At 43.9% G+C, this 24,588-nt stretch overlaps 1 protein-coding gene across 15 annotated transcripts in view; it reads left to right on the top strand.

Annotated features, from left to right (window-relative positions):
* The window catches only part of DPYD (dihydropyrimidine dehydrogenase), a 612,292-nt gene that overhangs the window by 548,106 nt on the left and 39,598 nt on the right, over positions 1-24,588 (top strand). The window lies entirely within an intron of this gene.

Here is a 24,588-nt window from a genome sequence, read left to right as displayed (position 1 = left end):
AAAATGTTGTAAAAAGTAAAGAATTACAAAAGAATAGGATTTGCAGTGTCAAATGTTTCCAAATCTCTGCTTATCGTTGCTGTTGACTGGATTTCTTTTCAGTAGGAGGTTAGTGATTTTTTTTTTTTTTTGGTTCTCTGTGGTGGCCTGAAAATTATAATGTTATCTTTCTGTGGAAAAGACAATCTTATTCCTAAAGCTCTGAATACTAGTGTTTAAAAAAATTCTAATCTGTTTTCTTTCAGCTGCTTAAGTTTATGTGGTTAAACCCCAGCTCAAAAGGTTATGTCCCAACTTTCTCTTTAACAGATATCGTCAGAGAAATACACACTGCATTTACACTTTGTATAATACAGTGATGTTAACAATTCTTCCCTTAAAACAACATTCGGTATTCTATCTTAGTATTACCTTTTTATTATACTAAATAGACAGCCATTGTCAGAAGATATTTTTCACGTCCTTCTGAATGAAAAGGGAAAAAATTACAATTTTTAGTCTTTTCAGCTTGTCACTACATCAATAATTAACTTTAAAAAGGTAGTATGAAAAGATGCTTTAAGGAAGCATTTAATAATTCAAAGGAAGCTTAACTTGAAACAGGTCACATGAAAAAGAATAAAAACGAAGTCCTATGTAATCTAGTTTTCTGGCTATGTTAGACATTTAAAAAGAGCAAGAGATACAGATTATAACTGACTTTGTATTTGATTGCCTTTAATACAAAATTATATCATTGGACCATTGCTAACAGATGACAAAATGTAAAGTTTATCCAGGCTGAACCATTGAAGAGATAATAGTATATTATATTTCAGTCCCAAATTCAGGGTGACTGCATGTCCAGTAACGAACAAATAAGAGGAAAAGGAAGAAAAATAATGCAGCCTGGATATAAGGGAAATACCATGATGAATGACTGTACTAGAGGGAATCAAACACACAGCCTAGATATCATTAATATTTATAAAATCATAATTAGCAAGACCGTGCCTAAGCAGTGTTATTAGTGTAACTAATTACGTTATCATAAACTAAGTTTGCAATATTATAGGAAACAGTGTTCTTAACTTCATAAATTATCATCAGTATTGGATTCCATGTACTGTACCTACAAATTCAGCTAAGCACTATAGGTTCATATATATTCAAATCCAAATAGCGCCATACTTAGAATGGTAAGTAGTTGATATAACATGTTCATCTGATTCCTTCTCTAAATCAAATCCAAAACCAAGCAGAAGGTGACAAACCGAGGTACTGTAAAAATTCTTACTAGTACAAAAGCTATGTAAGGATATCATGTAATAAAAATTTGACAGCCAAAATCCTACATTCTGGTTTACAAATATTTTATAAAGAGTTTTTCAAATGTGTCTTGGTTTTAATGTGACTTGAAAGCTAATTCATTCAGTAGGACCTATAAGAAAGATAAACAAGAAACAGTGACAGTATCTTGCATACTAAAGCTATGTGGCTAATATATGCTACTAGTAATAAAAACTGTTAGATTTATTGAACAGACAATGTAAAAATGTCCATTTAGTCAGTGACAGAATTCCTATTGCCTTCATTGGGAAAAGGGGATCTGTCCCCTGGACAGAAGTTGAGACCGGTGAGAAACAGCTGGAAATAGGTATCGTTTTCAACAACAAGATCACAGAGTGGGTAGACCTTTTAGAGTTAGGACATGTCTACATCTGATAGAAGTACATTTATGCTTGTATAGACATCAGCCCTGACCATAGCTAGATCTGTTTGTGGTGGTATCTATTTCAGTAAACAGTCTGATTTTGAATGTTGCCATCCACAGTAATTCCCTATGCTATTGGTAATCCATTTCTTCCATCAGGTTCAGGTAAAAGCAGATGGTCTACTAGTAGATTATTGCTCTAGGATCTTCCAGTGCTAGCTGACACGAGTAAAAGATGGATGCAAAGCTCCTTGTAAGAGATACTCATGACACTGCACTTGAGCTGCTTTGCAATGTCCATGTTGTAATAGTGTCCACAATGGTCACCATATTAGTTAACTGATCATGATATTTCCTGTTTTTCTTTGAGTGATTGCTCATGTGTATTCCACAGTAGGTGTGCGTGCTCACCACGTGCACCGGTGCCAGACGTTTTTCCCTTAGCAGTATCCGTACTGGGGGAGCACCATGGCAAGCCCTGGAGTGGCGCCTGTATATCACGCCACGGGCTCCCCCCACACTCAGTTCCTTCTTGCCACCAGTGAAGGTAGTCGGAACCTTGTGCTCCAACTCTGCTGCAGCCTTTTCTTCTCGACCTTAGTGGTACCATTTGTAAATTGTTTCTTCAGTTGTTAGAGTGGACTCGGGGCATGCCCCGTGCCCGAGGCTTCAAGTCGTGCGACTCCTGTCGCCGTTCTATGCCTAGGAGTGACTCGCACGCTGAGTGTCTCCGTTGCCTGGGTGAGACTCACATTAGCGACCGTTGCAAGATCTGCAGGTTGTTCAAGCCAAGGACCAAGAAGGAGAGAGACATTAGACTTCGAGCTCTCCTGATGGAGTTGGCACTGGCCCCAACGCCGGCACGCCAATCGGACTTGGCGCCGGCCACCACGTCTTCGGTGCATAGCGAGGCCCCTGCGACCAGTCGGCACCGCTCTCCCTCCAAAAAGCAAGGAAGGACCCGGCCTCACAGCAGCGCCGTGACAAGGAAAAGGGGGAGGCTGGTCCCGCGTTGAGTAGCCCTCAGTCCCTCCTGGGCTCAAGGCATCCAACTTGTGTGGAGCGGAGCAGCCCGGCACCGTAGGCCCATGCATCCCCACCGGTACGGATGCTGTCGATGCCGGAGGTGATGCAGGCTGCGAAGGACATTATGAGCCTGCCAGTCCCAAGCACGCAGCCGGGCACCGGCCAGACCATCCAGGTCGCCATCAGGACGGGAGTTGCGGGGGCCCTTGACACCGCCTGCCAGCGAGCGTAGGCACCGGGAGTGCTCACCTGCACAGCATGGGTACCGCAGCTGCTCTTGATAGGATAGACATCGTCATTCCCGTTCCAGCTCCCGATCAGCTAGATGTCGCACTCGGGACACCCCCTGGGGTGCTCGGCACCGGGGCGCCCGGCACCGGGGCGCCGGACCTCGCATCGCCATCACGGGTACCCGAAGTAGTTCTTCGGGCAGGTACCGTTCCTCGACGTCAAGGTCCAGGTCCCGAGGGTGATGATGTCACAGGCACCATTCCCGGGGCACTGAGCATTCGTTGGTGACCTCGGCTTCGGCACCCAGACACCCACCCTCGGTCCGTGCTGTTCAGCCGGAACAGATAGTGCCATCGAGCTCTCAGGCAGGTCAATGGCAAGGGGCCCCGTGGCAAGGACAGTGGTGCCAGTCAGTACTGTGGCCACTGATGCCAGCCCAGATGGGGGCTCATTCGGTCGCCGGAACGTCTCAGACTCTATCGGCCTCATCCAGCCACCTACGGGACAAGTTGGCGGGTCACGAGTCGGCGGATCCATGCCCAGACTCTGATCTGGGGCTCGACGCCCCAGCACCAACTGAGGCTCTCGGCTCCGTGCGGGCCCTCTCCCCGGCACCGGATGACACCATAACGGTGCCTCCGCCCTCAGTCCCACAGGAGAACTTCAAGACGCACCAGGACCTGCTAAAGCGGGTGGCATCCAGCCTCCAGCTGCAGGCCAAGGAGATGGAGGGTCCGTCCGATTCCCTCTTCAACGTCCTGTCTCCCTCAGCACCGGGCCGCCTGGTCCTGTCCCTGCACCAGGGTATTGCCAACATCTCCAACACCCTCTGGCAAACCCCTGCCTCCTTGGCCCCTATCTCCAAGAAGGCATAGAGGAAATACTTCGTGCCGGCCAAGGACCACGAATACCTCTATTCCCACCCAGCACCCAACTCGCCCATGGTGGAATCAGTAAACCACAAGGAGCAACAGGGCCAGCCCGTGCCCACCCCCAAAAATAAGGACGCCAGACGCTGGACTCCTTTGGGAGAAAGCTTTATTCCTCTGCGAGTTTCCAGCTTAGGGTAGCCAACCACCAGGCCCTACTGAGCAGGTATGACTTTAACCTTTGGGAGTCTCTGCCTAAGTTCGAGCCCCTCCTCCCGGATCGGGATAGGAAGGACTTCAAGGCACAGGTGGAACACAGAGTGGTGGCTGCTAAAGCAGCCCAGCAAATGGCATTGGATGCAGCTGACACTGCGGCCCGCTCAATGGCTTCCGCGATTTCCATGCGCAGGGCGTCGTGGCTCCTGTTGTCGGGACTGTCGACAGAGGCCCAATCCCTGATGCAGGACCTCCCGTTCGATGGGAAGGTACTCTTTGCAGACCATATGGACGTCAGGCTTCATGGGATGAAAGATTCCCGCACTACCTTGCAGATCTTGGGCCTCTACATCCCTACGGCTAAGGACAAGGCCAAATAGCTCAACCTGCGAGGAGTGGATACGAGCCCCCGTATAAAAGACCCAGAGACCAGAAACGCCAGATTCAGCGGCAGTCCCGCTCTGCCCCGCAGCCTGGGCCCTCCAAGGGCAAGAGGCAGGGAAAGAGGTGGTTCTAATCCCGATACTTCCTGATCCCGAAGGCCAAAGGGGGCCTCAGGCCCATCCTCAACCTGTGGGACCTAAACCAGTTTCTAGTCCATTCCAAGTTCTGCCTGGTGTCCTTGGCCTCTATTATCCCCTCCCTGGACCCGGGGGACTGGTACGCGGCCCTGGACCTTCAGGACGCATATTTTCATATCCATATTTTCAAGAGGCACAGATGCTTCCACCGCTTTCTGGTGGGGATGGATCACTACCAGTTTGCGGTCCTCCCATTTGGCCTATTCACGGCACCCAGGGTTTTTACGAAATGTATGGCTGTGGTAGCGGCCTACCTTAGGCAGGAGGGGGTACAGATCTTCCCTTACGTGGACGACTGGCTCCTCAAGGGGGAGGCCCACTCCGAGGTAAAGACCCATGTGGAACTGTTCCTATCGACATGCGCCCGTCTCGGCCTAGTGGTGAATGAGACCAAATCAACATTAGTTCCCATTCAGCACATAGAGTTCACTGGGGCCCTGCTGGACTCCTCGAGGGCCACAGTCTCTCTCCCCCTGGACAGGTTCGAGACCCTAAGGGATCTCATCGCCTCAGTCACGGCTTTCCCGGTGACCACTGCGAGGGCGTGCCTTTGAATTCTGGGGCACATGGCAGCATGTACATACATGGTCTGCCATGCCAGATCCGAATGAGGCCCCTCCAGATCTGGCTAGCCTCCCAATTCTCCCAAGCTCGGGACGGCCTAGACAGCGTGCTCATGGTTCCGTCCCCGATACTGGGTTCCCTTCAATGGTGGTCTTGCCCGAGCAATATGCTGCAAGGAGTTCCCTTCTGGGATGCCAGCCCATCCATAGACCTGGTGTCCGATGCTTCAGACCTCGGCTGGGGAGCCTACACAGGGAAAGTGCAGACCCAGGGAACGTGGTCAACCCCGGACTTGTCCCTTCACATAAATGTCAAAGAGCTCAAGGCGGTGCAGTTGGCATGCGTGGCTTTCCTCACGCACCTCCGTGGCAGGGTGGTCAGAGTCCTCACGGACAACACTGCTGCCATGTACTACATCAACAGGCAAGGCGGGACTCGCTCTCTAGCCCTCTGCCGGTAAGCCCTGAACCTATGGGAGTTCTGTATAGCCCACGATATCTCCCTGAAGGCGTCCCACCTCCCGGGTGTCCACAATACACAAGTGGACCGCCTCAGCAGGGTCTTCTCCCCTCAGTATGAGTGGTCGCTCCACTCAGAGGTTGCTCACCGGCTCTTCCGAGAGTGGAGAGTTCCCCAGATCGACCTGTTCGCAACCCACCAGAACCGGCGTTGTCCCTGGTTCTGCTCCAGGGGAGGGGTGGGGATGGGCGCAATCTCCGATGCGTTCCTCCTACGGTGGTCGGGCCAGCTCCTCTATGCCTTTCCCCCGTTCCCCCTCATCACCAAGGTCCTTCAGAAGGTGAAAGCAGACAAGGCGAGAGTCATTCTCATAGCCGTGGCGTGGGCCCATCAACACTGGTACGGGCCCCTCCTACGCCTCTTGGTGGCCCCCCCGAGGGCGCTGCCGCTCCGCCTGGACGTCCTCTCCCAGCACAGGGGGTGCCTCCTCCATCCCAATCTAGCCGCACTCCACCTCACAGCGTGGCTGCTCCGTGGCTAAACAAGGAGGAGAACAGGTGTTCGGAGCAGGTAAGGCAAGACCTCCAGGAAAGCAGGAAGCTGTCCACGCATCGGACATACGTGGCAAAATGGTCCAGGTTCGCCAGGTGGGCAAGTGAGCAGGGAGTCTCCCCCTCCACTGCACCTCTCCAGCTTATCCTGGAAACTTATAAGACTACCTCTTATCCCTTAGGGCCCAAGGACTGGCACCTGCCTCAGTCAGGGTGAACCTGGCGGCCACATCGGCCTTCCACCCTTCCCATACGCTAGACCGCCCCCCCTATGCCGCAAGGGGACCTCAATCTGGTCTTGTCCTGACTCACGGGGCCCCCTTTTGAATCCCTGGCCACATGTTCCTGGTCTCACCTCTCATAGAAGGTGGCCTTCCTTGTAGCGATCACGTCAGCCCGATGTGTCTCGGAACCTAGGGCCTTAACCTCGGAACCCCCCTATACGGTCTTCCACAGGGATAAAGTCCAGCTCCACCCACTCCTGGCATTCCTCCTGCAGGTGGTCTCCGCCTTCCATATGGAACAGAGCATCTTTCTTTCCGTGCTCTGTCCTAAGCCCCATTCTTCTAACGAGGAACGCCACCTCCACATGCTCAGTGTGCGTAGGGCACTGGCTTTTTATCTGGATGGGACCAAGCCATTCCGGAAATCCTCGCAACTTTTTATTGCCTCGGCCGAGTGGGCAAAGGGGCAGCCTATCTCCACCCAACGGCTTTCCCGCAGGATCACTTCGTGCATACGCATGTGCTATGATCTGCACCGATCATTAGGGCGCATTCAATGAGAGCTCAGGCCTCATCAACTGCCTACGTAGCCCATGTCCCTATCCAGAACATTTGTAGGGAGGCTACTTGGGCCTCAGTTCACACATTTACTTCGCATTACGCGATTGTCTCCCAGTCTAGGGATGACGCTGGGTTCGGCAGGGCAGTACTTCGTCCCGAACTATCGTGAACTCCTACCCACCTCCAACAGATATTACTTGGAATCACCTACTGTGGAATACACATGAGCAATCACTTGAAGAAGAAAGGACAGTTACCTGTTCCGTAACTAGTGTTCTTCGAGATGTGTTGCTCATGTCTATTCCACACCGCGCCCTCCTTCCCCTCTGTCGGAGTTGTCCGGCAAGAAAGAACCAAGGGTGGGGGGAGCCTGTGGCTCCCCTTATAGCGTGATATACAGGCGCCACTCCAGGGGTTGCCACAGTGCTCCCACAGTACGGATACTATTAAGGGAAAACTTCCAGCACCGGTGCACGTGGCGAGCACGCACACCTACTGTGGAATAGACACGAGCAACACATCTCGAAGTACGCCAGTTACGGAACAGGTAACTGTCCTTTCCAAATATAGAGAAAACCACAAATACTTTGTAAAGGCTCTTAAGCAAAGTAAGCTGTCATGGGATATGAGGGAAGGTCCTCTAATGGATCAGTAACTGGTTAAAAGACAGGAAACAAAGGGTAGGACTAAATGGTCAATTTTCAGAATGGAGAGAGGTAAATAGTGATGGCCCCCAGGGGTCTGTACTGGGACCAGTGCTGTTCAACATATTCATAAATGATCTGGAAAAAGGGGTAAACAGTGAGGTGGCAAAATTTGCAGATAATACAAAAATACTCAAGATATTTAAGTTTAAAGCAAACTGAAGAGTTACAAAGGGATCTCACAAAACGGGGTGACTGGGCAACACAATGGCAGATGAAATTCAATGTTAATAAATGCAAAATAATGCACATTGGAAAACAATCCCAACTATACATATAAAATGACGGGTCTAAATTAGCTGGTATCAATCAAGAAAAAGATTTTGACGTCATTCTGGATAGTTTTCTGAAAATATCCACTCAGTGTGCAGTGGCAGTCAAAAAAGCAAACAGAATGTTGGGAGTCATTAGGAAAGGGATAGTAAATAAGACAGAAAATATCATATTGCCTCTATATAAATCCATGGTACGCCCACATCTTGACTGCTGCATGCAGATCTGGTTGCCCCATCTCAAAAAAGATATATTGAGATTGGAAAATGTTCAGGAAAGGGCAATAAAAATAATTGGGGTATGGAATGTCTTCTATATGAGGAGAGATTAATAAGATGGGGACTTTTCAGCTTGTAAAATAGATGACTAATGGGGGTGGAATGTATTATGATAGAGATCTACAAAATCATGACTGGTGTGGAGAAAGTAAATAAGGAAGTGTTATTTACTTCTTCTCATAACACAAGAACTAAGGGTCACCAAATGAAATTAATAGGCAGCAGGTTTAAAACAAACAAAAGGAAGCATTTCTTCACACAACACACAGTCAACTTGTGGAACTTTTTACTAGAGGATGTTGTGAAGGCCAAGACTATAACAGGGTTCGAAAAAGAACTAGATACGTTCATGGAGAATAGGTTCATCAATAGCTATTATCCAGGATGGGCAGGGATGCAAAACCATGCGGTGAAATGTCCCCACCCTCTGTTTGCTAGAAGCTGTGAATGGGTGACAGGTGATGGATTAGTTGATGATTACCTGTTCTGTTCATTCCCTCTGAAGCACGTGGCATTGGCCACTGTCTGAAGACAGGACACTGGGCTAGCTGGACTACTGGTCTAACCCAGTATGGCCGTTCTTATATTTGAAATGTAAATATATTTTAATGGGCCTGTAGATGCCCCCGAGTAGTGTTAAGACTTGGAACCGGTAAGGCTCCCTGAGCTAGGATTACGGTTTGGACTGGTAAGGCTCCACAGTCTAGAGCAGGGGTGGGCAAACTATGGCCTGCGGGCCGGATCCGGCCCCTCAGGGCTTTGGATCCAGACTGCGTGATTGCCCCCCGTGACACCGTGGGCCCTGTGCCTCTCTCAGAAGTGGCCGGCACTATGTCCCTGAGGCCCCCAGGCGGGGGGGGGTGGCGGGGGCAGAGGGCTCCATGTATTGCCCATGCCTCCAGGCACCGCCCTCCGCAGCTCCCATTGGCCAGGAACGGGGAACCACGGCCAATGGGAGCTTTGGGGGAGCTACCTGGAGGCACAGCAAGGGCAGAGCACACGGAGCCCTCCCCTCCCGCTCCCCCAGGGGTCGCAGCGCTTCCTGGAGCGGCAGGGAGCTGGGGACAGGGCAGGCATGCAGGGAGCCTGCCCTAGCCTAGTGCGTGCTGCTGCCACCCTGGAGCCACTATAGGTAAGCAGTGCCGGGACGGAGCCCGAACCCCTCCTGCACCCCACCCACCCAACTCCCTGCCCTAAGCCCCCTGCCTGCACCGCGTACCCCTCCTGCACCCCAACTCCCTGCCCTGAGCCCCCTCGTACACCCAGCACTCCTCCTGCATCCCATCCCCCTGCCCTGAGCTCCCTGCACCCCTGTGCACCCCAACCCCCTGAGCCCCCTGCCACACCCCGCACTCCTCCTGCACCCCAACCCCCTTCCCTGAGCCCCCTCATATACCCCACACCCCTCCTCTGCCCCAATCCCTTGCCCTGAGCCCCTTCCTGCACACCGCACCCCCTCCCACATCCCGCACTCCCTCCCGGACCCCAACCCCCTGCCCCAGCCCTGCATACAATTTCCCTACCCAGATGTGGCCCTCAGCCCAAAAAGTTTGCCCACCCCTGGTCTAGAGTTAGGAATGGGGCTGGTAAGTCTTCCAAGGTTTAAAGTTAGTGTCAAGGTTTGTAGAGGTCCTAGGATTAGGATTCAGGATAGTAGGGCTCCCTGAGCTAGAGTTAGGGTGGACTCTGCAATGCTGTATGGCAAGGGTTAGGGTTGTGCCCTGTAGAGGTCCTTGGGGTAGTGTTTTTGTTGTACCCGGTAAGGCTCCCCAAGCTGGGGCCAGTAGGGTCTCCCCAGGCTAGGTTTAGGTTTGAGGCCTGTAAAGGTCCCCTGGCTGGGGTATGGTTGGGGCTGGTGTGGTCACTGGAAGGACTGGATCTATCTTATAGCGCCCTCCTTTTACCAGACCGGGTTTTAATCTTGCTGAGCCAGCTTGTTCCCTGAGGTAATTCTATCTGAAGCTCTCTCACAGAAGCTAGGGAAGCAGTTTCCAACTGGGATAGTTGTTTTATGCCAGACCTTCTTAACAAAAAAAAAAAAATCAAAACCTCACAAATTCTTCCCTCAAAGTCTGTACAGGCTGAGTAGTTCCTTCACCAAGTCACTCCTTCACACCGGTAAGTTCAGCAGTCCAAAATTTGTCTCTTACCTCACAGCCTCAGTAATAAAAGGATTTCACAGTTTCCCTTCTGTCCATTTGGTTTCTGGAGCAATCCCTCTCTCAGCAGTAACTCCAGTAGCAGTCTATTGGCACACCCCCGCCCTGCCCCTCAGCTTTCTGGAGGGTTTTGCGATCTCCCCCTCCATCTACTGCTGCCCTCTTCTATGAGCATCAGCCAGTTAAGTTCCAGCTCTTTTTCCAGGTGCAGAGGGTGGATCTAATCAGACAGACAGCTAACTGCAGGCCTCTGACCCTGGAGGAATGGTATCCCTTATCCCTTTACATTCATCATTAAGAAGTCACTATGTAACAATAGTATCCATATTGCTGTATATGAGATACTCTAGTTAGTTCCTGTTCTAAATATCAGGAATAACAGCACTATTTAGGATATCACAAAATAGTAATCGTTGGTAAATTTTAACTTTTAATGGTATTTTTCATTCAGTGTTCTATAGGTTTCTGATACCATTAAATATAGCCCCAATAATTTAAACCCTTCTTCTTTATGGTAGATATACTTTTAACCATGACCACTGCAGAGGAAGTGACAGCTTAGACCTTCTATCAGACTAGAAGAGGAAGACAAAGCTTATCTTTTACCTCTGTGCTTTTCAGAACCACTTTTTCTTTTTCTGCTGGGTTGTTTAAGATGCAGATACCTGAGGCCTTGGCACAAACAACTGTTATTAAGATCACCCAGGAGTCAGCTTTTCATTACTACCAATCTATTGTTTAAATGCAAGAGATAAATTGATTTGGGTTTGGCTCAGATATAATCTCATCGTGCAAATAACAGACACCAAAGTGTCTGGGAAGGGGTGGTGGTGATGACATCAGATCTTTCCTACTGACTCCCTCTAGGAAAAAAAATAAACCTTTGTAAAAGCATACTTATCTCAGGGCTTGGCTACACTTGCAGATGTCTTTAGGCATTTTTATCAGGTATACGACCCATTCAGATTGATGAACAAGATGAACAATGTTCTTTCATGAACCAAAGTTATTACTATGGCTGTAAAACAGATCTATAACATATATGTCTGTATATAATTATATGTCTCTATCATCCATAATTAACAGAATTGTGTTTTAAAATACATGTTCCTGCGTTTTTCCAGAAGGTGTAGGAATAAGAGTGATTAAGATAAGTGTGTTGTCATAGGGTATCTAGGCAGGGTACCGTATTCCCCATGGGCGTAATTTGATCTCATATGTGTAGTCACTGTCTCTTCCTGTCTGCTGCTCCCAGAAATCTGTCATTAGTTGCATACTGATCTTACTCCAGAGACCTGAAGTAATTATGTCCAAGAAATACATTGGTGTCAGCTGATGGCATGAAAAGTGTTATAGCATGTGTCTTTAGAGTGGTTTCACTAACATCAACATAAAATGTAAAAATCATACTTCACTTAGTGACCTGCATATATGCTAATAGTTAAATAGTAAAAATAAGCCTACATATTAAATTGGCTAGTAGGGGCTTTGTAAAAGATATTAAACACACAAGGAAATGACACTAGCTTTGACCCAGTATTTCGAAACTTTGCAAAAATCGAAGTTTGTTTGAGTAAATATCATCCGAAGGTGAGAGTTGTAGAAGACTCTGTAAAGAAATGAGAACGATAAATACATCAGATTTAATAAGTATTTGAAAGGCAGAACAGATTGATTTTTATTTTAAAGTCTCATCATTAATTAGGACAGTGCTAAAAAGGAGATTTGAAGAAAGTTTATTATAAAAGCATGTCAATAGTAGGTGGTCTCCATCTGCAAGTACATGAGAGATAATAATGTTCCAGGATATTGAAGACTCCATCTGGTGTGTAATCAGAGAAAAATCTTAGCCCCCTAAAGTAAAAATATTAAGTGTCTAGTCTGTTCTTTGCATACATGGACCTCCCATTAAAGTTAAAATCTCTGTGCCTTTCAAATACAGCATAGAACCTAAAGGGTCTGTCTTCCGATCTGCAGAAGCCTGGTGAATTCTAGCCTCATGGCAGGAACATCTAAAAAGCCCTTATATTAAAATACTACAGCATTGTATAGAAAAGATCCAAAACACAAAATGTTCCCTTATTTAAAAAAAGTACAGGAAATACAACAATCACTCCCCAGCCTGCAGTATTATATGATATAGGCAAAATCTTGGTCCCATTTAAGTCTTAATGGGAGCAAAGTTTCCACTGAGTTCACTAGGCTAGGATTTCACCCTAATGTTTGGGAACATTACTATAAAATACTGCACTACTTGTTTTATAAGAGAAGGAAAGGTCAGCCTGACATGGAAGCCTCAGATCAAACAACACCAAAGTGCAGTGATAAATTTCTGAACTCCCCATGGAGAAAAGAACCCATGCACATTAGCTCCTTGTTTTCTGTACTTCACAAGGAACATGCAGCCCAGTGAAGGCAGGACTAACATTCCTAGCCAGCAATGAGAAGACAAGCTGGCTCATGGTCTGGCTGATCAAAGGCAAAACTAAACAAGATGACAGAACCAGGAGTAATGGTCTCAAATTGCAGAGCGGGAGGTTTAGGTTGGATATTAGGAAAAGCTTTTTCACTAGGGGGATGGCGAAGCACTGGAATGGGTTACCTAGGGAGGTGGTGGAATTTCCTTTCTTAGAGGTTTTTAAGGTCAGGCTTAACAAAGCCCTGGCTGAGATGGTTTAGTTGGGGATTGATCCTGCTTTGAGCAGGGGGTTGGACTAGATGACCTCCTGAGGTCCCCCAGAGGTGAAAGTAAGCCAGTACAGTACACTGTGCCGGACCAGACCGGCTTCCCCAGGCTGGCGATTTAAAGGGCCCGGGGCTTCCCGCAGCAGCTGGAGCCCCGAGCCCTTTAAAGCGCTGCCCGAGCCCTGCTGCCCGAGCCCCGGAGTAGCGGTGACAGGGCTGTGGCACTTTAAAGGGCCAGGGCTCCTGCCGCTGCAGGGAGCCCCAGCCCTTTAAAATGCTGCCTGAGCCCTGCCGCCGCTACCCTGTGACTCTGGCAGTGGGGCTTGGGCAGCGGTTTAAAGGGCCCTGGGATCCCTGCAGCGGCTGGAGCCCCTGGCCCTTTAAATTCCCATGGGAGCCCTGCCACACTACCCCGGGGCTCCGGCAGCCGGGCTCAGGTGGTGATTTAAAGGGCCAGGGGCTCCCCGCTGGTAGCTCCAGGGGTGATTTAAAGGCCCTGGGGCTCCCAGTTGCTCCTCCTCTTCCAGTTGAGGCTACGCTTCTTCCGGTTGAGGCCACGATCTTGCTCAGGACTCCGGCGTACCAGTAAGTCCTTTAACTTACTTTCACCCCAGAGGTCCCCTCCAACCCTGATATTCTATGGTTCTATGTATCTGTTAGTGTTAGTGAAGAAATGTCTCCCTGTACCCTATCACTGCTTCTGGGAGGTGAGAAAAGAAAGATCGAAGTTCGAGCTGCATAACTCCTTTCTTTATATTACCAAGCCTTTACCTCTGAAATAGGGCTCTGTCAGCCCGCTAGATCTGCATAAATGTAGGATCATCACTAATCAAGGAAACACTGACTCTTGTGTTAAGGTATTATGGCAACTTCCCATTGTAATTTCTAATGCTTATTTTCAAATGTGGTTATTGGGCTGGAGAGAGTCAAAGAGGTGCTACAGAAATTTTTAATGGGATATTCATGATCAGTAGCGAAAGATACTGCTTCCCCCTACTCCTCCTTTTCACACTCCTTCCTTGAAATAGGGAGAAACTTCCACAGTCATGTAGCTTAACAATCTGATGGAACTGCTGTAGGGCACTCCCCATGGCAATCAGGACCTAAAGTTGCTGATGGACACCTTTCAGCAAATAGAGCTTAGCAGGTTTATTGCCCTGGGTGTTCTTTCCCAGCATTTGCCAAACCAAAAACAATTTTGAGCAATCCCAGGCCCAAAAAATTAATAAGAACAGTTTACTTCTGTAACATTACTTCTGTAACTGTTACTTCTGTAACGTTACCTTTTTTCCCTAACTAGACTATTATGGAAGTTCATGTTGTGATTATCTACAGTGTCACTTCTTACTGAAACCGCAGGTTGTTATATAAAAATATAACATTGCTAACAGCTAAGCCATTTGCATGAGAAATGCATAAAACAAAAGCTAGGATTACTAAAGTGGATTTAAAATGGTTTAATCTTTGTGGGTTTTATATATACTATATGCTAAATTTGCTATAAGCACTGAGTGTAGGGGTTTGTATTCTCAGTCACTAAATGTGGCCACTAAAAAACAATGTATCCATGTTAGCTTTTTGACTGTGGTGGTTTTACAGCATTCACTGCTTGCAATGGACATCATGCTAGGATAATCCAACTCCTGATGCAAAAGATTTAAAAAAAGAGAAAGAAGTCAGGCACTGCCAAAAATACATAATTTTTTTTGTATTCTACAGTTTGTTTTACTTAGGAAAACGGCCTGGTCATACCCTGCAGCATGCATTCATTACAGTGATCTTTGACTGGCAGATGTGGAGTAATAGGATGCATATTTTAATGCTTATTATAATACCCTGTCCAAAAACAACTTGACAAATTTGTGATTTCGACAGTATCTCATTTTGCTGGCTGCAGTGCTCTGTGATTGCCTGGTCCACGTGGCTTCCAGATTATGCATACCACCAATACTTCTCATTAAAATGGCCACAGTTCACCAGTTTCAGTAGCTTGGAACGAACTTGGAATGAATTATTATACAACAAAGAGGCTGCTGTCATGCAGAACAAAAGACAAGCAAAAGAGAGCTTTGGCTTAATGAGGCTAAGTGAGTGTCTCCCCTGCATCACCAGCTACTTGACGGCATTTGAGCATGGATTTTTTTCTCCACAGGCCAAAACCTTTGGTCTATTATTTTGTGTTTATGCACCTTGAGGCTAATATACATTTTAATATGCTGCACATGGAGAAAAAAAATCAGCCATTAGATTAGAACATGTGCACTCCCTGTTAAATTAATGACAGCCGAACATAGAGATAAATTTAGGTTTTCATATTTAATTATAGCACACTGCAGTACGTTTAGCAAGGATAAATTGCACTATTATTATGCTTCATTTTTTTTGACATCTTTTCCTATTAACCATGCACACTTACCCCTTTACCTCCCCAGTGCCACACATAACATCTTTGTATGTATCATCATTCCTTAACACTATTAAATTCTTAGTTACTTAGGGTTAGTTAGGATAAAACAATTCAAAATAACCTTTAGTTTAGGCTGTCTACATAAAGAAGGCAACCTAAATTATATATATATGAAAATGACAAGAAAAAAATGGACTGCATCGCTAGTATTTCAGACATATATTTTCAAGTCTGCAAAATATTTCCAGTGACTTTATTTTTCCTGCGTACTTTTGGTGCAACATTTCCCATATGTGAGTGCATAATCTTGTTCCTTTCTAAACCAGAAATATTATTTTGAAAAGTAAAAAGTAAACAGTACGCTTAATCTTTAATTTGTTCTATGTAATTTCATAGTTGAATAATGTTTATATGGACACTGATAGAATTAGGACATTTTAAATTACAAAATGGTTGGATCATGAGGAATTCAGCATTATTTAAGCATATGCCATTTGTGGGGCTTTGTACAATTGAGGCTTGTTTGCCATGGTTGCTGAAACAAGAATAACACCAGAATTTAGGGCCTGTCCTTGTTTGTACTGAAGACAATACAAAACTCAGATGGAAGTAAAATAGTTTCACCTCTTATACTGTGTGTTCCTATCAAATTTACTCTGGAAATATGCAGGAGAATCAATGGATAGTTACTATACAGTTATGGGTTCTGTCACTTAATGATTGTTACTACCTGTTAGTGCTTTTAATTTCTTTTGAAATAAGGGCTGCTCTTTTAAGTTGGGCGCAAGGTGAAAAAACAGGTTGTTGTGTTGCAAAATTAAAGAAATGTTACTATTTTCCAAAGTGGGTTAGAACAGCTAATGCTTCATAGAAAGGGTAAGATTTTCCTACTCCTACTGTGAGCATAAGCAGGTAGAAGATATTATGCTACAGGCTTATTCCTAGATATTCCTTATTGGATAGTTGTTTCGTGACAAAAGACACTGTGGTTTGATGACCAGAGGGTCATGACAGGAATAATAATCACCTTATTAAAGGGTGTCTGGATCTTGGTGATAAAGCATTCTTCATAGCAATCAGTCAGCAGTTACTGGTGGAAGAATTTTCCTCAATGGCAGAGGAGGGCACATTTTTCATATTCATTGAGAGCAAGTCTCTCTCTCCCCTTTCAAATCTTCTGTTCTCTAGTGACCTTTAGTGCTACAACAGCTATGCACAAATATTTTCCTTGTCAGGTGAAACTCACAAAATTTTTAGATCTTCATCTGTTTTGCAGAAAGTTCAGGGGTAAAAATTATATATTTTGGCTAGTACCATGTTGGGAATTTGATTTACACCAAAAAGTAGTTTTTAGAAGACTGAATCACGCAAGGGATTTTTTAATAGCTATAGAACCTTTCTCCTTTGGGTAACACATTTGAATAGAACCCAGATCTGTAATGATTGATAACTAATTGTCTCAAGTTCAAGTGCTAGAATTTGTGCCAGCAACTAATGGAAAACTATTCCTTTGTAAGTGCAGATTTTGATAATGCAAATTGAACCCCCAAAAGGGAGATAGTGCTTTTAAATATTTAAACTATAATGACTAGCATGAGAAACTGATGTTGTATATAGAAGTCTACCTACAGTAGCTACCCCTTAGTGATAAGACTAAATTTTTAATGATTTGTATTTCTAAGATGCCCATCATCATCTTAATATTTGTTATGCGCTTATATGATGCCTGATATTATATAAGACATAGCCTATTATGAATAAATTCTATGTCTTAAAAATATCTAGATGGCATAGAAATATTTATAATAATAATAATAATAAATAAATAATAATAAATGGTTCATCCTCTTTGTTTACAGGTAGGTACTGTTGGTAAAGCTGTTTTCAGACATGAGAGTGTTCCCACTGAGTTGAATGGGACTAGGCACAGGCATATAATTACTCGTGTATTTGCAGAACTGGAAAGAGCATTATCACACTAAACTTTTGGTGTGGTGAAACATTTCAGACAACTGTGTTCAGTATAAGATAACTGTATAACTATTCTTGTGCTATTGATCATAGACACCAGAAGAGAGATGAATTTTAAACCTAAAAATGTGTTGTTCTAGGTATTACTTATCTTTTTTTTTTGTTAATTTCTGTTTAGTGTTCTCTTAATAGTCCATTATGCTTTGACTGTCATAGAAACAATTATAAATGTGTTTTTAAAATTAATTATCTTGACTATAACGTATATTTTGCTCTTTTAGGAGTAGTTTGAGCCTGTAGGCACAGTCCCAAATGTGGGTGGTGGAAGCTGCACCAGGGGGCTGGAGGGATTGATTTATGGGGAAAGGTTAAAAGAGCTAAAATACATTTCATATATAGATACATACACACACATACTCATTCATACACATACAGGGTTATCCTTTATACTGTATATATAGGATAACTATAAATGTGTGTAAAACATGATATACATGTTGTATAAAAGATAACTATGTACGTGTGTGTGTTTAAGGGATGGGGAGCACAACAGTCCACACATTTTTGAAGGTACTAAACACCCAAGGGAAAGAGAAGTCATTTGGTGTAGGGTTATGGGATATAATTAGCAGTAATGAGTTAAAATTAAGAAAGAATAAAATTAGGGTGAATATGTGGAAAAGCTTCCTGATGGGAAAATGGATTAAATTATGTACTGGCCTCTTCATGAGAGTGATGGAAGTCTCATTTATGGATTCCTTTAAAACTAAATTGGATAAACACTGGCAAATGTACTGCAGGGGCCAATCCTACATTGGCAGGAAGATGTATTAGTCTGTTAGCAAGATTTTTTTTCCTGATTTTCATGGCCTACAGTGGCTACCCTTCCAGAACTTATAATTTTGCCCTAGATATTACCACCTCAGTATTTACAGTATTCCCTATATATATAAAAAATACTCACTATAAATTGTACTTCCTATACTGTGCTAACATTATATAGTTATTATGTACCACTGAAATATTTTGAAGACCATATACTGTATTATGATATGATCAGAGGGGTTGATAGCTGAATTCAAGCCTGCCAACATGCAGTGCCACTGCCTCATTAAAATGGTTGCTTCTATGACTTCTACTACTGTTGGCCTTTCCCATCCTTTTAAATCTGCTTTATTCTGCCACACTTTGTAATAGTAGTCTACAATAATGCAGGATCTTTAAGCTTCTCTTCCCCCAACCTCCATAGGTGCTAGAACTAGGGATGCTGGGAGTGCTGCTACATCCCCTGGATTGAAATAGTTTCCATCATATATAGGGATTATAGTTGGTTCAATGCTCTCAGCTATAAAAATTGTTCCAGCACCTCCACTGACCACTTACTTTCTCTTCCATAACAAACAAATTCAAAGTTTTGTATATTTTCCTCTATTGCTGAGCCAGCCACTAGTTTCAGTTCTTGAGCAATACTTTGAGTTGTGATGGACAAATTTACTAAAAATGTTCTATCCCTCCCACCACGTATTATTCAAATATTACCCAAGGGCCAATGCCCCGAATCTCTGAAAATTACTAACATAAAATGTTGGGATTCCATTTCTATATGAGGGAGTTGAGAGAAAAGGTTTCTACACCCTATTGACCTATTCATACCATACAGAATTCATTAAGGCTGTGGAACCTAGTTTAGGCTGTTCCAGGGAGTAATTACCATCAACCTATAATCTGCTACTCGGGGACCCATCAGGGCTCTGTAACAGTTTGAAAGGGTCTGGCAAGACTTTATTGATTTCCTGGAATCTCATTCACGCTGATTGCACTTGGATAGTCAGAGGGTTGATGTTTAAAGACACTAATTTAGCTATTATTAAGATGGTGGCTGTAATACTACACATAGTTGAGACCTTATTTGCCCTTCAATTCAGCTCTGCAAACAAGTTTTAATGAAGTAGCTCCCTTTATTTTTTTTGTATATATCATCTTTTATTTCAATCTTCATGTTGGAGATCTTCATGTAATTCATTGTATAACCCATACATAATTGGCCAGGGTATGTCATACCATGCGTCTTCATTCTCCCATTTATCATTTTGTTTCATGCCTTTTTGACTGCTTTGAATAATTAATGCATTTTTCTATTACTGTGTTAATCTGTTTTTTCCAAGTTGCTGATTTATTATACACAAAATCAATATTTTTTTTTCTTAAAAATCAACACACATGACATCTGGATTCATGAGAAACCCAGAAGTGCTCCACTGCAATCAACTATACATTTTTTTTCAGATCCTTAGAATTGTGGCCTTTGATTTCAATGTATAATATCTGGATTCTGGTTACTGTCTAATATATGGCACTTATCACTGTGCTCATAGCATAGAATCTGACTTGAATGCCTTTCAGGCCAGAAGCCTACCAGGCGCGGCTGTTGGAATCTGGAAATTCACTGGTGAAAGCACAGGGACTGGAAAGGTGGCAGAGGCTCTTTTAAAAAGAGGAATGCTCTCTATGCAAAGCAAGCCATTTCACTGATGATAGAAGACAGGAAGGCAAAGAAGAGCAGAAGGGCTGCCTGCTCTTAAAAAAAATCAAAGCAAATTGAGGACTCACGGGGGGCCAGGGGAGTTGAGGTCAGACTGAGGGGGGCTTGTGTTCAGGAATTTTTTGTTTTCCATAGATTTGTAACTCTCTTGTGCTCTTTAGGAGTAAAGTAAGTGTTTGTGCGTGTGTGTGTGCGTGTGTGTGTGTGTAAGAAATTCCTTTGCAAGGCCTGTGTTTTCTTGTTTTACTGTTACGTTGTCCCTGAAAGATGTAACTGGAACCAGAGCTCCCACAGCCAGGTGAACTCAGGGGAGTTGGGGGAACATGCCAAAGCAAGTAAGGAATTCAGGAGTCTAAGACACTTGTTCCAGGGTTTCAGTGACCAGATTGTGGGGGTCTCACTGGCAAAAAGGGTGTCAGACAGGGGTTCTGCAACTGCAAGTATACTTGAGAGACCCAGAGCCAGGAGCAGTCACCAGTAACTACCCAAACACAGGAAGCTTAAATGTACATGGGATTCAGCAGTTGATTCTTCTCACAACAGACAGATGTCCATCCAGACAGTGGGGCTGGACTGCGTTGTGACAAAGAAGACCTTTATAGCTAGGCAGGTTGAATATTTACCTCCATATCTCTGGTGAAAGGCGTATACACTTAGTTCATTATTTTTTTTAAATACATGATTAAATATACAGGGTGACTTATCAAGACACCTGAAACACCAAAAAGTGATATGATCTGGTATGATATGGCATATTTCTACATTCCCATTTCATAATGAAATGGAAGAGGCAGTATTTAGGTAGGTAGTAACTGATGCACTATCTCCTCAGCACATAACCACAGTCAACTGTCCCTATCCTCCTTTAAATTTTCTTAACATCTTTCAGCTCATAAACATGTTTCCCTTCACAACACACACCATATGCCATTGGAAAAGGGTTGTAAAGTTTTATAGATATATTTCAGAGTACTATAAGTATAATAAAGCAAAAATAATGCAAAGAAATGGGAATTATTGAACACTGAATTAAAATGTTAGGCACAAATACTTTTTTTGCATTTGGTTTCTTTTTGAATGTAGTCATGAAGAGCTAAAAATCTTGTTTAGTATAAAGAAAATGAAAATATTTGAGTTTAGTTTTTAACTATCCCAGTAAATAGTTGTTTAAAGGAAGCTTACATATTTGTTGGTGTGTATTGAAGAAATTACCTAGTTTTATCTATCTGAAAATAAATATGGAACTGCTTTCTGATATTTAGCTTTTTGCAATGTTTTACTTATTCTAGGAAAACATAGTTCATATAACCATGTTTTCCTCATCAAAAATAGTATAAAAATAACTAACTCAATTTAAAATACCGGAGATACAACCAGACTAGCAGGACTGGATGTGACGTGAGTCATCAGTTCAGAGTAGGACAAGGATGTAGTGACCAAAAGTGGGTATTATTGTATGGATAAACTGTCCCCACAGTTGTCATCTGGAAAACAATTCCTCTCTAATATATTAGTGCAGGTAATAATAAAATAATAAATAAAATAATAATAAAATAGGTAAGTTCATCAACCCTAGTGATACAGTTTATGTTTTCAGAAGGACCTTGATAAGGGATTCTTTAGGAAAACAAATAATCATGTTAATAAAAAGCAAAGGAGCTTCCCTCTGCAGCTGTTTTGCGGTTCAGTTGGCAAACATGCACATTCACCTCCATCCCAAGATGATGGCTATGAGAGTGCTGCTGTTGGGGATGCCCACTGCCCATATTTATGGAGTAGAATTAGGTGTGTATTGGTAAATATCATTAAATGTCCATTTCACCAGACACACACAAACCAATTAAAAATATTTTAATTGATAATCTAAGTTTACAAATAGACAAAGTAAGAAAAATGCTGCTTGAGAACTTATTACAGTTTGATTTTAGGATATGTACTTTCATGTGATGTTGACACTTCGTGTTTTAACAGTTATTATAAAGCCTTAATTTTTTGAATCTCAATGTCAACTGTCATTAATTTTCTGACCCCCCCATAATTCCCCACAACTGTGAAATTTTAAACTGATAAAAACAAAAAGATTAAAAATAAGCATCAATATTATCCATCAAAAACAGAAAACAATAAAAATCTAATTCTGCCAAGCCTCTTTATGATGCTCTAAGCTCATTGATGTGAGTGTTCTACTTCAGCTCCCAAGGTTTATTTGCACATTGCGCTTGACCCTGCAGTCATCTGGTCTACCTGAACGTCATATACTGCAACCTTCAAAAGGACCCACTTTCTTATAAATCCTGGGTAACATTTGTTTGACCTCACTGAGATTCATCTGAGGAAATGCAACTGATTTTGTAGTCAAAGTCCTTGTACAACCCTAGCACTTACTTGCAGAGAATAGAACAGAGATTGGCAACCTTTGGCCCGCGGCCTGCCAGGGTAAGTCCCCTGGCGGGCTGGGCCGGTTTGTTTACCTGCCGCATCCGCAGGTTCGGCCGATCACAGCTCCCACTGGCCGCGGTTCGCTGCTCCAGGTCAATGGGAGCTGCTGGAAGCGGCATGGGCCAAGGAAGCCACAGCTAGTGATCCCAAAATGCATTCCGTGCATGCTACTGAAACTGCAACTTAGATGATCACTACAAGAAAGATGCTCACTACTGAGATGTACATATTGATTTCTTATCCAGATTAGCCTTGCAGCATGAAAATACAGTAACTGAACAAGAATATGAGATCCTGAACTTGGCAGAAATACAGAAAACACAGAAAGATATAAAAGCATCAACAATGCATATGTGCCATTTTCAAGCCAAGTACTAGAAATAATCTGAGATATAATACAAAACAGATCTACAAGCGTTCCCATCCAACATTCTGTCTAGATGGCCAGACATTAGAGAAGAAGTCCTATCTTGCAAGATGAGTTGAGCATCCAAAATTGTATCATATATGAAGACAGTTGAATCATAATACCCAGATCATTGAGATGGAAATTTTCTCAAGGATACATTGCAGCCATTCTGGCATTAGAAGCATATATTTGGAAAGCCAGAGACACTATTTGCTGACCAAACGTGATCAAGGATATTTGAGACCCGATGAACAGTTGTAATATACATGGGGAAATGCAGGCCAAGTAGCAAAAAGAAATAATGAGAATACACAGAATCCCCAACAGATCTTAGAGCAGAGTGGCCGTGGACCTTTTCACTGCAACCCACATAAACTACCTCATTATCATAAACTTCTATTCAGACTTCTAGGAACTAGATGAACTGTCAGAATCTTACTGCCGTGACCATTGTAGACAAAGCAATGAAACATTTCAGCAGGCATGGTATCCCAAAGTCTGTAGTTTCAGACAACAGACCCCCGTTTACTTGCAGTGAGTTTATGCAATTTTCCTGGGAATGGGAATTCAGTCATATCACATCATCATCAACTAATTAAATGGCAAAGCTGAATCAGCAGTTAAAATTACTGAGACCCCTATTAAAGAGAGGTGCAAAAAGCAAAGAAAATATAAAGCAAGCCATCCTTGCATGGAGAGATGCTCCACAGAAGTCATTAATAGTAGCTCAGTACAACACTTGATGTCAAGATACCCAACCCTATAGTTCCAGCATCATTACAACCAGCAGTGGTAGAAGGAATAGCACACAGAAAGAAAGAGAGAGATGCAAAGGCCAAAGTTTACTATGACCAACAGGCTAAAGACCTGCCAGAACTACAACCTGGAGACCCTGTCAGAAGCAAACTATTTTTTTAGGATAATCATGCACCTGGAAGCAGACTACATGTATTGAACAGATAAATCCTCATTCATATACTGTAGCAATGAGTGGGCATATATTTTGCCAATACATGTGCTCTCTAATACATGGACATGGAGGATGGTGAAATATGCGCTCCTCTGAGACTTGAGCAGCAGGACATGAAAGGAACACAGGCCAATGAGCAAACCAATTGATATCTAAACAGACTCTCAAAACACCACACCACCAGAAAAGCCAAGTACCAGGCAGTCTCTTGTTGTCACAAGAAAGTTTCTCACTCACTCCAACATCGAAGTGCTTCTAAGGTATACATAAGCCTTTGCACAATAATAAGGTGTGAAAGAAGAACCCACCCAAACCCCGGGGAAAATCCTTAGTTGCCAAGCAACTTCTGAGTTAATCAATTAAAAAAGAATTAATATTAAGTTTGTTTATACACACACACAGACTTGGCAGGGGTCTAATAGAATGTTAGGTAGTAAAGAAGGTTATGGGATTTGTGTTAAATTTTGCTATCTCAGCTAAATGTGACTAAAGTGATGTGATGATAAAGTTTCCCAATAGGAGTTCTATAGTATAAGAACTTAAAGAATTCTGTTTCAGGAAGTATTTTATGTGAGAGAACAGCATCTGTGGAGGAAAGAATAAAGCCATAGTTGCACTGTGTTGGCTGTCTCTCTTTTTACACTTGAACACTGAACAATGTCTGCCTGAGTCTACAGGCAACCTGAAATGATAAAGCAGAGTTGCCAACCGTCCCACTTAATTTAGTGGGTTGTTAATGCTGAAACCTACTACTCTGGAGGCCCCCAACTCAGAGG

This window comes from Chrysemys picta, chromosome 8 (genome assembly GCF_011386835.1).
Source record: "Chrysemys picta bellii isolate R12L10 chromosome 8, ASM1138683v2, whole genome shotgun sequence".
NCBI lineage: Eukaryota > Metazoa > Chordata > Testudines > Emydidae > Chrysemys > Chrysemys picta.
This window is presented reverse-complemented; position numbering and strand designations above follow the sequence as displayed.